The 17579-nt window shown below is 40.7% G+C and overlaps 1 protein-coding gene across 3 annotated transcripts in view; it reads right to left on the bottom strand.

Moving 5' to 3' along the window:
- NYAP2 (neuronal tyrosine-phosphorylated phosphoinositide-3-kinase adaptor 2) overlaps positions 1-7733 on the bottom strand; it is a 135203-nt gene extending 127470 nt beyond the window's left edge. For 2 of the 3 annotated variants that reach the window (XM_017822416.1, XM_017822418.1), the window contains exon 1: positions 6482-7733. The gene's annotated coding sequence lies outside the window, so the exon portion shown is untranslated. The remainder of the gene's footprint in view (positions 1-6481) is intronic. The other variant, XM_017822417.1, reaches the window with a different exon arrangement.
- Positions 7734-17579: the final 9846 nt, after the last annotated feature.

Raw genomic sequence — 17579 nt, 5'->3', positions numbered from 1 at the left:
AATTTTTCAGACTTTCTCCTCTTTAAAGGATAATAAACAAAGCAATTCAGAACACAGAACATTACTCGAGACAAGAGGAGACAAAATCAAGAGTCTCTTCTTCCAGGCCGTGCAGATCCATCCAATTACACACTGTAAATCCCAAAAAAGTTTCCTCCCATCCTCTCCCTTTTTATAATCCCCACCAGTTGCATTGACACTGACATCCCCCAATCTCAGTTTGAATTAGATTGAGAAAGCTTTCATCACAGGACAATAGGTGCTTTTTGCAGTTTAGATAAGGCTGCACCAGAGCAGATTACTAAACAAAATTCCTATTCTTCAGGATATTCCAAAGTTCAGGTGAAAAATATTGTTCAATTTTTTGAAACAAAAAACTTCAAAAAAATTTTCATCGGGTACAAAATCTAGAAAGAAATATTATAAAATAGTTTCCTGTATTTCTTAGTAATGTAGATATGAGCCCATAAACCCTGGTCATCTGCTGCCCAACAGCTTGTTAGCTTGAGGCTCAAAAATGGACAAGACACCCCAGCTGAGCTGGGTCCTTCAGAACTCTAAAGCACTGAAATTCTCCAGACTTCCATACTTCTTCCACAGGTATCACAGGCACTTGGGTTCACAGCACCTCCAGCTAAGAAGCAAGGAGCAGACACACTTAGACCCTTAGGTCACTCCTGGCTCTATGGCAGTCAGCCTAAAAGCTCTCAGAAAGGCCCCAAAGGTTTTCCACTCATCAACAGACATCCTGGGAGTTGCAAGAACTCTGGTGGATTGACACATCTGTAAATACTACAGGAACTAAAGGCAAGGTAGAATTTCAAGAGATATGCTGTCTCTCTCTAAAGTCTATGCATTGGATTAACTACTTACTAGATAAGTAAAATAGAACTTTATTAAAAAAATAGTTTTGCCATTTTAAACAATGAGTCCCGTAAGGCCCAGAGACAGGACAACCTTGAGTTGTATTGTGTGGGGTCCTCATTTTACAACCGGGGAATCACTGCAGGAGGGACTGAGTGACCTGCAGGCAGACCTGGCAGCTGAACTCAGCTCTCAAAGGCACGTTTGCTTATTCACTCCTAGAGCATTCCTCCCTTCCCCGAAGAAGGATTGTGAGACTTCTCGGAATCAGCCTGAGAACCCTGCCAGCACTACAGCTAGAAGTGATCTTATTGAATAGACAATGAGAATCCAGTCTGCACAGATTTTTAGGGACAGGGTTCCTGTGTGATCAGCAACAAAAATCTTTCCCCCATTTCCTAATGTAGTGTCATATTTCTAATTTTTATCACATAGTTGAACAAGTAAAATTCTGATCTGAATAGGCACTGCTCCTAAATAAATAAATAAACAAATAAATAAATAAAATGCTCTTCAGGATTACAGCAATCCACTGTGGGCTATCAGGCACAGCCCTGACCATGAGAATGCAAGGGATGAAAAAAACAGAGAAATATTTTTCCACCCTTGAATGTTTTTCCCCCTGTTTTTGATTACTTGAAGTGACAATGGCAACAAGCATCTGGTTTCAGGCAGTTAATACCTTAAAAGCACACCAATAATTTTCTCTTGTTCCCTATGTCTGTATATCAAAATTATATCTATACAATGATGACATGACTGTTAAAATGATGAAGATTCAGAGAATGCAAAGAGTCTGCTCCTATTACCTCTTCTACCTCCCAGACAACCTTTTCTATCAACTAAATCTGAACATGAGCATAAGGCTGATGTTCAGGGTCACTGAAGTGATCTTTAAACATTTTCAGGTATGGGTATAAGCATCTCCTACTAATCCCTGCAGGGTAAAACCAGTGAGGAGGTCTTAGTGCAGCCCAACGTGCCTGCATGGCATTTTACACAGCTTTGACATTGGAACAGACTAGAACTCCACTGGGTTGGAACAGGTATTCAGCCATTCCATATATTCACCATACGTGGCACACTTTCTGTAAAGGAGTAAATTGGAAAGCTGATAATGAGCTAAACAGATTCTGCCAATGTTACTGGTGATTCAGCAGACATTATTTTAGACCAATTCCCAACCTTGCTGATTAAAAAATGTAAGTCCAGTTACCAAAGCCCCTTCCTAGGAGTGTGTCTCTACAGCATGACACCTACCTGACTAAAGCCAATGCTAACAGCATAGACAGCTCTAACTCCACTGTCTCTGAACTCCTTAAATGATATCTGCTCTTTGATGGTTCAAGTCCAGGCCATTTCCCCCCCACAGATGGCTATTACACTGGCTTTTCCATTTTGGACTTCTAATAAAGCCTTGTTTCTGCATATGTTCAATTAAATTGAAATAAACCTGCACAACAGAAAAACCTCACCCTAGTAAACTCAATGGTAATATTGTCATTGATTTGTCCAGTGACCAGATTTTACTCCTGAAATATAGTAGAAAATTTTAAACTGAAGATAACTTCAACAGGCTTTAAATAAATGCATTTCTGATTCATTTTTCCCCAAGACATAGAACTTCATCTGCTTCACATTCTCTTTCATGACAACAATGCTGCATATTTTTCCCTCATTGTTTTCCTTTCAATTTGTAAGTCAAAAATGAGCTGCCACTTAGGATATACTGAATCTCCTTTTATTATGATGTTTATTTTTTGAAGAGGAGGATAAAGTCATTCCAGTTGCAAAAAGACTGAAATAAAAAGCTTTTATTCTGCTGTATGCGTTGATGAGATTCTTTATGTGCTAGTTTATTGCTGATGTTTTCTATTACTAAATTCATGCAGAATGACAAAACTTACACCCTGTTTAATAGATAGACCAAGATATATTCTTTGTCCTAACTCAGGTCCAATCCTGCAACCTTACTGAGCAACTGTAGCTATTGAGCTCCTCCCATGACTGTGATGCTTGCACACTCATAACACCAAATTCAGTTTGGGGTACTTCCTGGAGGTAGCTGGGGAAGACACATATTTCAGAACCTTAAACCTGCACGTATGGCACCAACTCCAAAAAGCCTCTGTGCAAGCAGCAAGCATTTTCTGGATCAAACCCCCTGTACCTCCTGCATGTATGGTATTTTACAGCCTCACTGCATTTACTAATAATTTACAGTTGTGCATACTATACTTAAACAGGGATTAAAAATGCAAAAAGCTTAACTAATTACTGTAAACATTTTTATAGTATTAACATTCCTTACGAGGCACACTAGGACCAATTTTATTTACAGGTATTAATACCACTGCAGAGATACCATGTTACCCTAATAAATGTGCACAACAACTGCAATAAGCTGCAACCAATACATCTGGCCCATGGAGTCCCATGCAGTGCCTGCTGTCCCCCTCCTTGGAAAATGGCAGACAGCACTGATCAACCTTTGATCAAAGGTTCTACTGACTTGTAAACTCAGGCAGTGAGCAATTCCTAACCATCTGCCAGGGCAGATACAAGTACAGGCAAGTGTTGTGTTGGAGTACATTTATATTTGATTAAAACTATGCAAATGCAAGTTGTTAAATAAGTAATGCAAGCTGTAGGTGAGGCACCACCATTCTGGTGCCCCTAACATGCCCACTGTGGTCAGGGATTTTGTTAGTCAGTGACAAGTGCCATACAGAGTCACCTAAGTATTTGCAATCAAATTGCTTTCTGTGCATTTTTTTTTTCTGAAATCAAGCAGCCATGGAATATTCTAACTAGGAGTTGCACCATTTGAAAAACTGTTTAGACACTCCTTTCTTTTTTCTCCTCCTCATTGTAAAGGAACAAAAGGAGACAGCAGGGCAGAGGAAAAGCACTGCAATTCAGCTGTTGGAAGTCAACAAACTACAAGGTCAACAAAAATTGTTTGGAGGAACTTGATTCTGAGTGTTCACTGAACATGAACATCTTTGAAAATTCACCTGAGTACATGGAGACAAAGAAGGAGTTCTCAGTCATGTTCACTTTGCTTCTTAAAGGTCAAACTAACACGATGTGAAACCTCTCTGAGAGAAAAAACACAATCACACCCCTTCATACTCACTGACACTTGCCCCTCCAGGTACCCCCAAATCAGAGGGACAGTGGCAAAGGAGCACAGAGCAGCTCACACTGCCCTGGCTCGTGCTTTCAGCTGTCAGCATGGGAGGAGTAAAGCAAGAAAGATTATTATTTTTTCCTTTCCTGCCAGTGCATCTGGTTTACTGGCAAGGGCAAGCGGTCCCCTTCCTGGTTTGCTTAGAAATATTTACATAACTAAATTCAAGATCATTGTATTGATTCAGACACAGTTTCTATGGGAGCATAATGCATTGTGTTTCACAAGACTGTTGCATACCCTACTTCTAATTTAACTATTTGCTCTGATCACAAATATACAACATTCTCGGTCCCAAAGCTCCTCCTTTTCATATGATCAATGTGCAAAAATATTGATTTCAGAATATGAGGAGTAACCGACCCAATATCACAGTATCCAAGCAGTGCTACACACGTGAAGATTCAGACATGCCATTCTCCTTCTTATTCACATGAGGATCCCCAAAATATCAGTTGCTTTTCAGTTTGCTTGACAGCCATAAGCTGCAGCTGTGCTGCGTTGAAAATTGGCAATGCTGACATTAAACTGAAGGAGCTTTTTGAAGTAATGACAAAGGCACTGATTGCCTTCTTCCAAAGCAGAGGGATTTTTTTTTTTTAATTTTAACGTAGGAGAACAGAGCCTGGAATAGCAAGTGGGGAGTTGCCCACAGTCCTGAATCCAATATCTAATTTATAAAGACCTACTACACACGTCTCCAGTCCTGCCTGATTCCCTCCCAAATACTGCTTCCTCTCCTTGAAAACACATCTGCTTTCACATTACCTATCAACTCCCTCCACTTAATTCAGTATATTAGAAGGATTCTGCACAAATCAAGGATGATGACCAGCCTATCAACCCTCGAGTTTGAGCTGTTGCATTCTAGTTGCTTGCAAGAAAATAAGAGCAAAGTAGACAGGCCAGCCATATCCAGTTTTCACAAACTGCTGACCACAGCAGCACTAATAAGGACCTAATGGTATTGGATGTACAAAAAAATACTTTTGCTGTGACCAACAAAAATTTGGTGATGTAAAAATATACTAGAGACTAGTTTGCAGAACTCTTATCATAACTGTGCCTTATATCAAGTGAGATTTGAAATACCCAAGCACTTGAATGTGATGATACAAATTGCTAAGACATGCTTCTTAGAGTTGCATCCCCTGCTCACTCCTAACAATGAGATGGCTTTACTGTTTTCACACACGGCGACGCATTAAATTCCAATGTCAAAGAGGAAAGACCTTCTGAAACTGGCTGCAAGTTTCCTATTGTGTGTCATTTGACAACTATATATGCACATATTTAAAAAAAGAAGAACCAAAGAACCACTGTCATTATTCAGAAGTACAAAATACGTTTTATATTTTGACTGGGACGGATTATATACCTGGTCCTCTTTGTACTGCACAGCACGAGCTCTAGCACCTGGGCAAAATCACTGAAGCTAAGTAGTGCTGAGCCCTTCACTTCAAGAGGTTAAAAGACTCTCCTTCAGTAGACTGCGAATGCTACTGGATGGATTTAAAGAAATAGTCCATTTCTATAGATGTTCTATTCCTCCTATGGAAGAGCTGTGTTCCCTATAGTTTTAAGAAGCAAAAAAAAAATACCCTGAGACTTGAATTTTGGCTCCCTTGCAGATGCCTCTTGAAAAGGAAAAAGGTCTTTGCTTACAATGACTCCTCTATGACTCCAGGACATAAAAAGCTGTTTTTTACTTTGCAATACAGTAACACTTTCATTACTTTTATCCCCTGAGGAAAACAAGGCATCCTCCTAACCACATGGGTATTGGACAATTACAAACCTAGGTTCAGAATGGCCAACACTTAAGTGCAATTATGACATTTTACTTCCCAATATGATGCAGAAGACTTACTAAACAACAAGAAGAAATAAAATCACACAACACACAGACATATACACAGACATTCTGTGTGCAAACAGGAGTGCATATGAACTCAGAGGAAATCATAAGCTTCTCGCTGACAGACTTATTTTTTCCTCCTCTTTAAGAAAATGAAATGGAGATTTCACTACCACCACCATCATGTTCATATGCTGTAAAATATTAATGGTACAGCAGGTCTGATAAGTAACTATCATAGATGTTGGAAATTATTTCAATTAATTAATCAGAAAATATAAAAGAAAGGTTTTAATTATTTAACAGGGCTTTTTACAAACAAAAAAAAAATCAGCTACAAAACATCTCTATTACAAGCACAATCAACACGTGAAGTACACAAAACCAGTCAAATAGACTTCGGCCTTTAGTTTAGCAATGGCTTGATTAATACAGTCTAAAAATACATGCAACCTCATTATGCATTCTGACTATTCATTATTTCACTTTGTAATATTATTTTTTCATTCTAATTAGCACCATATTTCATTAGCATGCTCATAGGATGTATTAAAATATGTACGTACCAAAATCTAAGTCCACGGGGACCACTAAGTGCAATAATCAAAGGTGACTTTTGCCTGTAAAAGCCCTTTCCTGTGGTTACCTCAGTGCAGTCGGAAGGGATATTTCAGCACCATAAGAAACAGATTTTCAGTTAGGCTCAGTTTTTTCTTCAGTTAAAGTGCATTAAATCTTGCTGGCAGAACTGCCCAGATTGTAGAATTCGACATCACTACAAGTCAATGTGTTATGTTACAGATCTTCTTAACATATGATTAAAATGGCATGGAAAGTTTGGCTTTGAAAAAAAAAAAACCAACGCGGTGGAAAAAAAGACAAGTGCTTGCTTCTTTAAATCCACATTCAGAGAAGAGAGGGTATGGATAATGGGAGGGTATAAACAACACCCTGCTTTGAGGTCCAGCAGAGAAGAAACTGGATGATTTTTACCCACTTTACAACACAGACGATTACAGCACCATCATATGCACTAACACAGAGATTTCTAAGGTGCCTCATTTGAATATGTTCCGTGGAAACAAAAAGAAAGGAATATAAGGAAGAGCAAATATCCTATCCAAATGGCTTCTTGCAGCAAGGAAAGACGCTCACTCGCTCATTGCCACTCAAATACAGAAGGTCTGAAGCAGTCTGGCTTGTGGCATCGTCTCTCTCTCCCCCGTGACTACAGGCAGGCTTGCTCTCACCGGCTGCCTGGCTCTGTCGGTGCTGTTGTTGATTAATCAGGAATTCTCAAACAAAGAGCAAGCCTACCTTCGGGTGCCAGCAGGACTGTGGGGCTCCTCTCCTGCTGCAATCCGGCTGCCCTGACCCCCCGCGCAGCCAGCATCATCCTAGCACCTCGGACAGCTCCGCCGCGCCGGGCCCATGGAGAGGCGGGACGGCGGCGCGGCACCGGCGGCGGTCCTGGCTCCGGGCTCGGGAGCTAGGCAACAGTCTCGCTCTTATCTCCACTGCACTGAAGTCTGATTAGCAAATAATCCAGTGGGGGGTAAAAAAAATCTGCATGAGCAGCACTGTACATCACATGGAGTCTATAGGTGGGAAAGAATATGAAACAACGCCCTTTCCCCCTCCTTCTCCCTTCCCAAAAAAAGAGAAATTGTTCTTCCACGGAGATTGTGTAAGTTAACCTTTAGCCCATATTATGGCTCAAGGAAATGAGCAGCCACTTAAAAGGAACATCTACGCCTCAGTTTGATACCTCATATTGATGTATCTTTTGCACTCACCCTCACTGAAAAGCAGTGCAAGGCGCACAATTACTGCTGACGCAGATGAGATTGCTGCTGCTTGGGGAAGGAGGGGAGGAGCTTCTCAACCCATCAAAACAACCTCCCACCACCTGCTCCCATTGCACGAGAACAAAACTACGCCGCTCGGACAGACTGAGCGTGACATTTATGCCGTTTTACTTATATTGATATGCACACTCCGGAAAGAAGCATTCTGTTTGAAAAGCATTCAGGGTGAAACTACACAGTTTAATGCTCATCCAGAATTTGTGTAATGGTTTGGAAGAAAACACTTCCTTTCTTCTGAACTGGATCAATCTGTGTTATAGCTCCTCCTTGCAGAGTATGTGCAGTTTTGCTTTCTCTCCCCCAAACCTGCAGCCTGGACACAAAGCAAAAGCATTCACTCCCTGTGCCAAAGCCAGGAAAGGAGCGATGGCTGAATGTGCACAGATTGTGTTACCCCATTGTTAAATGCTATTTGATTCTTTCTCCTTTCTTAAGTTATAGGCATATTTTTCTCCAGCATAAATCTTGATTCTGATGTTACAATAGCAGTTGAATTTATTTCTAAAACTAATAACAGGAATTATAGTCACGGAAGGAAATGCTTTCAAAAGTAATGCATGTTCACATGAAAAGCTGTGCAATACAAAATAAGACCCTGCCTACAGAGCACGGGAGAACTTCCTGCAGATTTATTTCCCCCCAGCTGGAATATCAATATTACCTCACATTCAACAGCCTTCAAGATAGCCAAAAGACACACTACAAAACATAGTGACCACCTTCATGCATTGAAAGCATAGCCTGAAAAAAGCCTGATTCTAAAACTGTCTCTCATATTCATTAGTAATTCATTACCTGCTCACTGTAATAGTTGCGTGTCCCAGCACACCTCTTGTCACTCTGTGAAACAGGACACTGAAACTTCCACATTACATCTCCAAGAGACCGTTTCAAAAAGGTTACCCTTAAGAACGGTTACAAAGTCAGAAGAAGAGGGCTTGAAGATATGGAGGGTTTTCCTTTGTGTCAGGAAAAAAGACCTGGAAGGGAAATACCTAGAATGTAGAACTGGAGGCAGTCCTGGGAAGAGTGTTCTTTTCCTAGCCCAGAGGCAAGCCTGCAGCTCTGCTTCTGATTTTTTCCTTCCTTGAAGGATACCTTAAAAGCAGCTGTGGCCATGTGGTAATTGGGGAATACTTTCATTTTCATCAACTGGAGATTCCTGTCACATGATATCCTCTTTTTCCCAACACTTCTCCAGGACCCTAACTCTGCCCCAAATCATGCACTACAACCAGAGAAACTGCAATCAAATTTCTTTCCAAGTTACTTTAACAAAAATATTACTGTAAAGTCATTGCAACTTCATAAGCAACTTGAAGAACTAGAAATTTTAATCTGAAAGTGTGCAACACTTGGCTATGTCTTCACCACATGGTTCATCCCAGTATATTGAATTTACTTATATACAATCATCTTCTAGACTATATATGTTATTACACCTTAGGGAGTGTCGACATTTATTTTTCTTGCACCAGGGTTACTGCAGACCATATCTCCATCAGCTGTGGGAGGAAATGTCCATTTTTTTTTTCCCCAGTAGCACTACGGAAAGGGCACTGGGATTATATCATGACCTCTGCAAGGTTGGCAGTTCCATTCCTGGTTATCACACACAAAAGTCTCTCATTTGCTTCCATAGTAAGATAACATCAAGCCAGGAAAAAGCACCTACAGAATCGATCATGGCACTTCCTATGTTAACAACTGAAGGGCTGGACCAAAATTCATTGTTTTATGTCATTCATTTTTATTCCCAAGTTTATTACAGCACAGTGCTATGATCACTTTTAAACACGTTTAATGACAACCCTAATGAAGCCATGACTGGCTTTCACTCCTAGGTTATGAAAGAATCCTAATCAGTACAAATCTATGCACCTCCACAAATTATTACCTGTGTTCTCATGTTGCAGAGGACTACACCCGGCTTCCTGGCCTCCAAAGAGCTACCAGTGGAGAACCATTCATTCCTCACAGTAGCTGTCAATTCCCTCTCCCCATCTCCTTTGCTCCACATCCCTCCTGGAGCTTACAACCACACATAACTCCAGTAGATGTAGATTAACTGCATTCACTTTGAATTTCTGAAAAACTCGTGCAAAGCTTCATTACATAGCATATAGATTAATCTACTTTATTTATGTATGTGTATGTACATGCTCACATATATAACAAATAGACAGACAGACAGACAGAGAGATGTCACTTGACCTGTGGCTGGCATTTGCACACCAGGAAAAGAGATGAACAATGTGGAGCTGCACACTGGCAACTACTCAGAAGAGTTGTGGGATACCCCAGCCTCTGCCTGGTTGTGAGGAGGCTGGAGCACACAGTATGTAACAAGGAGAGGGCAGACTGCTGCAGGAGGCTTCTTTGTCCAAGGGATGAGGAGCCCTTTCAGGCTCAATTGACATGCTCAGGATTTGCAGGGCTCAAGACTGCAGGCAGTGGAAAGACAAAGGGCTTTCAAGAGGAGAATATTCATTTAAGATGCTAACAGACCACTTATTGACTGAGAACAACAGTCTGCCTGTCCCTGAAGGGAAGCTTGAGGACAAATGGATTGGAGTTCACTGACAGTGACTCAGTCTCTGTCCTGGTTTGTGAATGGAGAAGGAAGGCTCCCCAAGAAAAGGAAGCCCCACATTTCCAGGCCTGAACCTGGTAACACCTGACTTGGTGCAGGGACTGTTATGTAATTATTTATGTTTATGAGGCTCAAAAAGGACAGGTTTCTTCTCTTTGAATGCACCACTCCACACATCATCTAAAGCTTCTGCAGAGAAGGCAGTTCCATGACAGATTTTTATATCTGACCAGCAGGCCATAGATGAAGAGCTCTAAGAAGGGAGATTCCACAGGGGCTAAAAAAAATCTGAAATAAAAACCAGAAATTGAGGACTTAAACCTGGAGATTCCTGACACCTAACCAAGGGGAGAATGATATGAGTTTACATTCCTGCACCCAAACTCTGCATCCCAGTGAATTGGAATAGAGAGACTACTGAACAAGACCTGTCCATGCAGCAGCCAAATGAGACAGGGTTCCTATCAGTCAGGTTTTGCCAAGACCAAAGGCTCACCAAGCCAGAATCATCACAGTGGAAGCTAAGGGTGGGCAGTTTACCCACACTTAAAAATACAAGACCATCAAGATGCTGACTTTGGCTGATTAACAAGTTGCTTGGCTAAGCTAACTTAAACTTGGTTTGCTTATTTCTCCTTTACTCTGCCTCCTTAGTTTCGATTGTTCTTTCCTGTTTCCTACGTGCTTAGTCCTGGTTCTTAATTTTTATTGCTGCCAGTCTGCAATTGCTCTCGCTACTTCATGCCCATTGTAGTATGGATTTATTGCCTGATCCCTGGTCACATCTCTTAGCCTAGACCTTGCTATTATTCTTGACCTTTCCAGAAGCTGCATTCAGCTTTTCTTGATTCTAGAACCTACCATCTGGTTCTAGTCAGTCCCAACCACTAGGACCTATTTAAGTGTCTTAATTTCACAATAAAACAATCGTTTCCTCACAGAGCCTATCATCGTCTCATGTGTGAGGCAAGCGAAATTTTCAGTGACAGTCTTACCTGTGCTTCATTCTAAGTCTGTTTAGTAATCACTGTGATGTACCTTTAGCACCAAATGAAAACAAAATCTCTTTAGATTTTTATTTGGATTTAAACCTGAGTTAATAAATATTTTTAAATAGAAATGGGTTAATTTGAGGAAAGTGCATAGGAAACAAACTACATCCAAACCCAAGCACAGTGCTCACCATAACCTTGACCTTAAGAAACTGTCTCAGATTTTGTTTGTTCATGCTCTTAGTACCCACCTACCATCATGCTAAGCTAAGTGAACACTTAAGGATCTATTTGCAATTAATTTTCAACATGACATGCTGAAATAAGTTGAGCCTCCAAGGCTGCTTTTCCCAAATAATTTTGTGCCATGCCCTAGATAAGCTTTAATGTTTGCACCTTTTCCTCTCCAGCATTCTTAAAACCCTGAGAGTTCTGCAGTTGCTCCCTCTTCCATCCACATTTGACTCCTTTTGCCCCTCTCTCCCTCTTCACACACACACTGCTGCCATAACAAATAAAACTACCCACACAATGTGAGTAAAGGAAGCTCTCATTACTTCATCTCAGCATTTGTTTCAGCTATTTCACATCCCTCTGTGGAACTCTTTCATTTCCCTGCAGCACACTGGCTCTATCCCTCCCACAACCATCATGCACATTTCTCTCTTCAGAGTTCTGAGGAGGATTCTTCTAAAGGTAAAACAGTAGAGGGGTCCCTACTCATGTGAAAAGCCAGTTAAAGTTAAATGCTTAACTGCCATCTGTGCCTTTAAGAAAAATCTCTTAATTTTCCCCAGTGATCAATTTTTTTCACATGGGACCAATTTTGCTGTTATTGCTTAGGCAAAATTCCCGTTGAAGTCCACAGGGAACTTTGCCTGAATACAAAATATGGAGCAAAACTCTGCACTTATTTGCATAGACCACAAATCACAAAGATCATGCCCTGATGCAAGTGATTTATCCTACATGACAACTAGTGCAACTGGGCTATTTTAAACCATGATTTGTTGTAAAATATTTCATGATATTTACCATTCAAAAAAGAGTCAATTGATTCTTTTTTCTTAAACGGGATGAGATTGAAAGATTCTGGCTGCTTTCCAACCCCATTAATTACTAAATGGTACATTTTCCACAGAAATGTTAAGCTATAAGTAGTTCTTCTGGAGCCAGTTAGCTCCTAGCTAAAATCAATTAAAGCGGGTAAAGATACATTTCTATGGTCAGGTCCCATATACAGACATCTGTATTTATAGCATAGTGGATGCAGTTGTACTATCAAAACTATGCTTTCACTGTTCATCTCATACAGGGGATAGTAGGTGGGTTTATTATTCCAGGATAAAGCCAGCTGTGTCAGTATGGTTGCACTCACACGATGCTCTATTTCTGCTCTAGTAGCCTCAATTTTCTAGCCCCAAAGAAGCACTCTTTTTCCTGTGGAGTACAAAGGCCAGGCAGTTTAAGCTTGTTTGTCACCTCCCCACCCTGCTGCTCATTCCTATTTGTGAGGCCTTGCAGGGAACTGGGTCATGGAAATGATCCAGAAGAGAAATAATTTTGGGTGAGAATGAGGGACAACCCAAAAAAAACAAAGAGGATGGTGTTCTTTTCAACCAAATCACTTCCTTGCCCTACACAATGCAGAGGGCACTTCACAGCGTGAGAATGGTCCCTCTGCCAAGGTGGTCCGTGACTTTGGAAGTGAAAAGTCCCCACGCTACCGACACTTCCAGTGAGCTTAAGCTTCAATCTGAGTGACTCCAGTGCCCAGGCAGCACATATGCTGAAGCTGTGGCACTGGGACTTGGCCTGCTAAAGCCTCAGGAAAAAAGAAAATCCTGCAGGCAGTCAGGGAGCTGACAGGCAGTGCTCCCTGCCCTAGAAACTCCACAACTCTGACAAGCACATGCAACTGCTCAGCTGCTTTGAGGCAGGCAGAGAAGGGTTTGTACACAAAGGTGGCCACGGATGCAAGTTGAAAAGTGCTTTACCAGAGCACTTAAAAATCTCCAGGAATTCCAAATTTGTGTAAGCCAGCACTGCAGCTAAAAAAGAACCAACCTAGGAATGCAGCTCTGCTTTTCCCCCACCCCCAGCTACTCCTTTGGCCTTATGCTGGCACAAATGCCACAGGGCCGTGTGGCAAAGCAGATTGGGAAACTGATCAAGCTGAGGACTCGCCTGGGATTTTGGCTCCACATGGATGTTGTTATTTGTGAGAGGACCACCCTGCCTGTGCGATCAGCGGGCAGCAAGAGACCCAGCACAGGCCAGCAGATGGAAGGCAGGCCTGTTGGGTCTCTCTCAGGAACAGCCAACTTCTTGCTTTCATCCAAGCTCCTCAGAGACTCAGCTGTGAACAAGGAGTTCCAGTGAGCTTCAAAGCGTTTCTGAACTCTGAAAAAAGGGGTGCCTGGAACCCCACAGAGTACAAAATCTGTAAAAGCACCAACGATGATGTCTAGAACAAGAGGTTGTGGAATGAGAGATGAGAAACTCCCTTGAAACTTGAAGTCTCCTATCTGCACTCACTGATACAATCTGCAATTTTTCCCCAGCACTACAAATCAGTCCCATAATTCCATTAGGAAATGGGCAAAGATAGGGAAAGTCAGTTATTCACTTCCACCAGTAAAGCATCTGGATCACTACATGAAGGCACAGTAAATACTGAAAGGATGAAAACACTCAGAGAAGAAATTGCAGGTCGTACTTTAGGACTGACAAATCAGTAAATTCCTCTATTAAAACACATAGTTGTGTCGTGTATGTTAAAATGGTATTTAAGAGTAAATGGTTGCTATTGGTTGAATTCTTTAAGGCATTAACTTTACAAAGAAATGAAAAGATGCTACTTGTACAATAAAATATACTTAGGGCTTATAAGCAACACACCTATATCATGTATTTTTCAAATGTGTTTGTTTTCAGTACTTCATAAAAATCCACACGAAATATTTTTTGCTACACACTTTAGGATGAGACAGGATTGCAAGTCAAGTATGGATGAAAAAGCTGTTTTAGCATGAGAAAGCTTGCAGAGCTCAGTGAAGGCAAGGGAAAAACAGAACCAAGGAGAAATAGGCAAAAAAAAAGGGGGGGAGGGAAGAAGAAAAGAAGAAAAAAAGAAAAAAAGGAAATTTGAGAATGCCAGGAAGATGACTTTAAGACAACAGAGAGATGGCCACAGCAGAAGAGACTGAAGCATGGATATCTGTTTGTTTCTTGGTTTGCTTTTCCTAATGAGACAAAGATTGTCTTATTAACTCTGGAGTTGAAGCAATGACCTCAAAGAGGAAGGCTTCATACAGGGCATTTTAAGTGGCAAGGAAGGCTGGTAACCTTGAGCTGTTCACATCACCCAAATCAGTGAACCACACTTGGAGAGGCAGTAACTATGTAAGGTACTGGGTGGGCTCTAAGCTTCCTTCTGGTCTGTGGGCAGCCAGCTTGAGGAGATGATCAGCCCCTGGAGCCCAGTCCAAGCATGGAGAGCTGCAGGCAGACAGTGGAGACTGGCTGTCATGCAGTCAGTAGTCAGTGCAGGCAGCTTGCCGTGGTGGCACATGGCCAGGCTCCCCCAGCCCTCATTAGCTGCTCCTGGCTTAAACCCTGTGCAGTGATCCAAGGTTAAACAGCACAAGGGGAAGATTTTATTGTCAGAGCAGGCTGGTGAGAAAGTGAGAGGTAACATGGCAGCCCGAGCTGTTCTTCTGGTCATGGACCAACTAAACCTCTTTGAGAGCAACAGGGAACAGAAGCCCAATTTGTTCCCATAAATAAGCCTCATTTTAGGTGTCTGAGTGGCTAGACATGGGCTGTGTAAGCACTCCCCTCACACCTCAGACTGAGCAAAAGGAAAGACCAGTAGCTTGACTCCTACATTCAGAAAATCCTTATCTCCACAGAGAAAAGGGTTGAAGTATGCAACATGTAAGTCACAGTGAACACTTTGACCAATGCAAGCTGTTTTTTCATGCTCAGATATAAAACAATTAAAATCAAAAAAATCAAATTCTTCTAATTACTGTGGAAACAATAATTTCCTGCAGGCACTCCCTAAATAAATTCTTAGAAAAATCAGTTTTCTCCTCAGCTATAGCTGTCTAATCATCATATGTCAGTTAACATATTTCTACTTTTCCCTCCTGCTTATATTCTTGGAGAAAATATTATGATCCTTCATATTCTATCAGTATAAAACCCATTCCTATCAGTGGATGAGCTCAAATTGCCACCACTTAGGAAGAAAGGAATGCAAATGAGGAATACCAATTAACCCCTTTACAATTAAAAATATCTCTCTCTATTATAGCACCCATTAGTGATACTCTAGTTAATGGTCTGTCAACATTTCCATTAGACCTTTTCCCCCTACTCCCACACAGAACTAAATCCTAGCTAATCACCTTGAATATACCTCTATGGATTTACACAATACATATACACAGCTCCGATGAGGCAAAATATAGATTTCTCTGTTATCTCAAGCCATTAAATTCTCCCAAGTACCTGTTTGCTAATGTGTCATACTAAATACTCTGTACTCTAAATACACTGAATATTTTTGCAGGATTTTTCTTTGCAGTGTTACAAATACTTCATATACAAAAAACTCCAAGTAATTGCACGGACCTGTCCTAAATATACACCGTGAAAATTATAGAGTGAGGTTCAGTTCACAGCAGATTCCTTTTGCCCAATATACTTCACAGTATACCATCCTTTTTTTACACTAGATGTGAGACAGCGTGGTACATTTGGTGCCACATACTGTAATACCTAGAAATGACAGGGTGAATTGAGGACAAAGCTCCAGCCTTAATAGCTTAAGATCCCCTGGCATCCTTATGGTCAAACCACGTTCTCCACACTACCATAATGTATTTTTTGTGTGTGTGTGTCAAATTCATTACAAATGTATCACATTCATATATATTGCATTTGTTAGTCCTTTCAACTCTCAAAATACACCAAAGCATTTTATAGTATGGTCACGATCAACAATACATAGTTAAAGAGCTGTCATATGAGGAAGAATAAGAACTCTAACTGATACCCAGATGGAAAAAGGGAGATGTATGCAGCATGAATCCAAAGCTATACTTTAAACCTTATTTTCACCACAGGATTTCTCAGTAAATTTATGATAGTATTGTTTGGTGTCCGTATGCATCTTGGCACTATTTTCAGCAATGAGTTTGCTAACAGCAATTCATCTATGCCAGGTTTTCCTGGCTTGTTTATAATCCCCAAATACAGGATCCATAGCGCTGATGAAAACTAATTAAATACCTCTTGTACACAGACTACCCTTCAGAAACAAAACCTGCACTCTTGCTCACCACAGCTAAGTGTTTAATACAGTGTGGCTGGCTTTTGTTTGGAATTACTGTTTGCAAACTCTAATTAGACTAAATGAAAATTACTCACATTTTATATATTACAGCTGATAAAATGCTGGTGGAAAAACTGTGTCTATAAGCATACAAACCAATGCCACCACACTCATAAGTGCTACAACCACTGCTTTCTGGCAGCCATGCAAAGATGTCCTTAGTTTTAGAGTCTATTTGAATTTACAGTACCCTGAATTCATGAAGCTGCTGAAGGTCAGACCATTTGGACATATGTAATGCCAATTCTACTCAATCTATATATAAGAATTCCACTACTTTTAGCATATGTTGAACACTAAAGTTTTTTTCTTTATCATCTAAACTCGACCAAGTATTTGCTAAACTACTCCAATCCAGAAAATAATAAGCAAAAGTTCAATGGAAGTTCCAGTTCACATCTTCCAATGTCCAACTCCTGTAAAACTAAATGTCCTCAACTTCCTGGAAAATAGGCCTTGCACCACTAAAGGACAACCACAGAATTACATCTTTTGTAAAACAATCACCTGTCTGTAGGACAGCCCTGAAACACCAAGTTTTTGCCCAGTCATATCAATAAGAAAAATATTTTTTTTCATAAATATTCAGCATTACACCTAATATCAAGAATGGTGTGTTTAGCATTGTTCCAAGGTAAATGCGAGAAATAAACAGGAATAACCTTGACAGCCTTGAGTTTACACATTTAAGGGTCAGTTACTCTGTCTTTTCTGTAAATATATCAAAGTAAAAACCTACCAAACAACTAAGACACAGGCCAGGGAAGATGGAGGGGTGGACAGTAAAAATAAAAACCAAATATGTTT

This window comes from Lepidothrix coronata, unplaced genomic scaffold (assembly GCF_001604755.1).
Source record: "Lepidothrix coronata isolate B3197 unplaced genomic scaffold, Lepidothrix_coronata-1.0 Scaffold97, whole genome shotgun sequence".
NCBI classification, from domain to species: domain Eukaryota; kingdom Metazoa; phylum Chordata; class Aves; order Passeriformes; family Pipridae; genus Lepidothrix; species Lepidothrix coronata.
The sequence above is the reverse complement of the archived record's forward strand: the minus strand, read 5'-3'. Positions and strand labels throughout refer to the sequence as shown.